Here is a 1,969-nt window from a genome sequence, read left to right on the forward strand (position 1 = left end):
CAATTGGAACAAAGTAAAATATGTAATACTATTAGTAATTTTTTTTTAGAAAAAGGATAAAACCCAAGGAAAAACAAGTGATGTACAATACAATTGCTCACCACCCACTGACAGATGCCAGACCCCATTCCCAAAAACTTCTCAGCCCTCATTTCCAGGTAACTCCCCCAGCTTATATACTGTGCAAAATGTTCTATGATGTGGAATATAGCTTTAGCCAGTGTGAGTCGCCTGGCCCGGCTATGTTACATCCCAGGTTTTTTTGTTTACCACCTCACTGGCAAAGCATCAGAGGCTGAATAAGTGCTTGACTTAGGATTACAACTGCCCATAGAAGCTGCAGATGCCCCATCCCCAAAAGTGTTCAAGGACAAGTTGGATGGAGCCCTGAGCAACCTGATCTAGTGAACGGCATCCCTGGCCATGGGGTGATCTTTAAGGTCCCTTTCAACCCAAACCGTTCTATGATTCTTTGATTCTATCTACTGTGCATTTTGTTACTTGCAGTTTCCTTCCTGTAGATGTCTGTGACCACTGACCTTCTGGACAATATGTAGGCACTGGTTTAGGAGGAACAAGAGGTAGTGTACCCTTTTAATAGGTAGTTACTGGTGTGATCCATTGCAGTACTGCTGACTGAGAGAGATTAGTGCTAAAACTGTGTATTTTACTCCCATGTGCATTTCTGTCTTTTTCACTCGGGTGTGATGTGTTTTTAACTGTATTCAGAATTTGGTGTTAGAGGCAGAAATATAAGTATGAAGAAGCAGACAACGTTGGGTCTACAGCTAAAGAAATTACCTGAGAGACACTTCTACTAAATATTTAAGCATACCAATGCCTTCCTTAGGATTTAGTTATGTGGAGGTGAATATCTTAGCTCCTCCAGTTTTGCATGAAAGCATAAATTGTGTGCATTTTCTTGAGCAGTTGACCTAAAGGGAAACACTCAAGCACCAAAAGCCAAAGTCATGGTTGTGCCACCTTGTCTTTGCTTCCATTTTTACCCACCTCTCACAAAATTTAAAGTGGTTGGTTCTCTGTAGCAACCATTTTAAAGATTTGAATGTGCTAAACTATGCACCTCCCTTTAGAAATTTGTGCTTACTGGTGTGGAACTGCACACCCTGATTCTACCCCGTGCTTCACATTGATTCCCTCTGGGGTAACTTACAAGTGTGTGCTTTTGCAAAATGTACAGTAATCCTACTTTTGAAAGTAGTGTTTAAATTCCATACTGTAGTGGTTTGGTCCAAAATACTCATTACTGTTTATCTGCTGTGAGATAAGAATTAGGAGAAATGCAAAACAGGCACCAAACTTGAAAGAATATAAAGAAGTTTATTAACAGACCTAAAAGAAGAAAAAAAAATTATACCACCTTCAGAACTCTCCTCCTCCCCCCACCTTCCTCCCTTCTCCCACTGACAATGTTCAAAGACAACCCTTAAGATGTTCAGTCTGTTTACCACTTCCATAATAACCTTGTTCAGTCCATTTAGAAAGAGAAGTCTCTTCTTGCTCATGCTATGAAAACATTATCACAACGAGACAGCCGCCCACTTCCAAATATTGTTCAGTCCATTTAGGAAGAGGAGTCTCTCTGCCTGCGTGTGAGTCCTTTCCCCCGACTTGCAGCTTTTCCCGCAACTGCTTTCGAGGGTCCACTCTTGAAGTTTTTTGGGGTACAATTTTAAGGTTGAGCCGTTCAGAAACAAAAACAGAGGCCCTTCTCCTTCCCTGGGAGCAAAGGGTCTTCATCATCTTCATCGTTAGGACTATCTCTGGGAGCATCTCTAGGAACTGAGGTTTTCTCCTTTCCCATTTGGAGCAAAAGTCCTCATCTGGTTCATCTCTAGGGACTGAGGTTTTCTCCTTTCCCGTTTGGAGCAAAAGTCCTCATCTGGTTCATCTCTACGGACTGAGGTTTTCTCCTTTCCCATTTGGAGCAAAAGTCCTCATCTGGTCC

This window comes from Corvus brachyrhynchos, unplaced genomic scaffold (genome assembly GCF_000691975.1).
Source record: "Corvus brachyrhynchos isolate BGI_N302 unplaced genomic scaffold, ASM69197v1 scaffold37, whole genome shotgun sequence".
NCBI classification, from domain to species: domain Eukaryota; kingdom Metazoa; phylum Chordata; class Aves; order Passeriformes; family Corvidae; genus Corvus; species Corvus brachyrhynchos.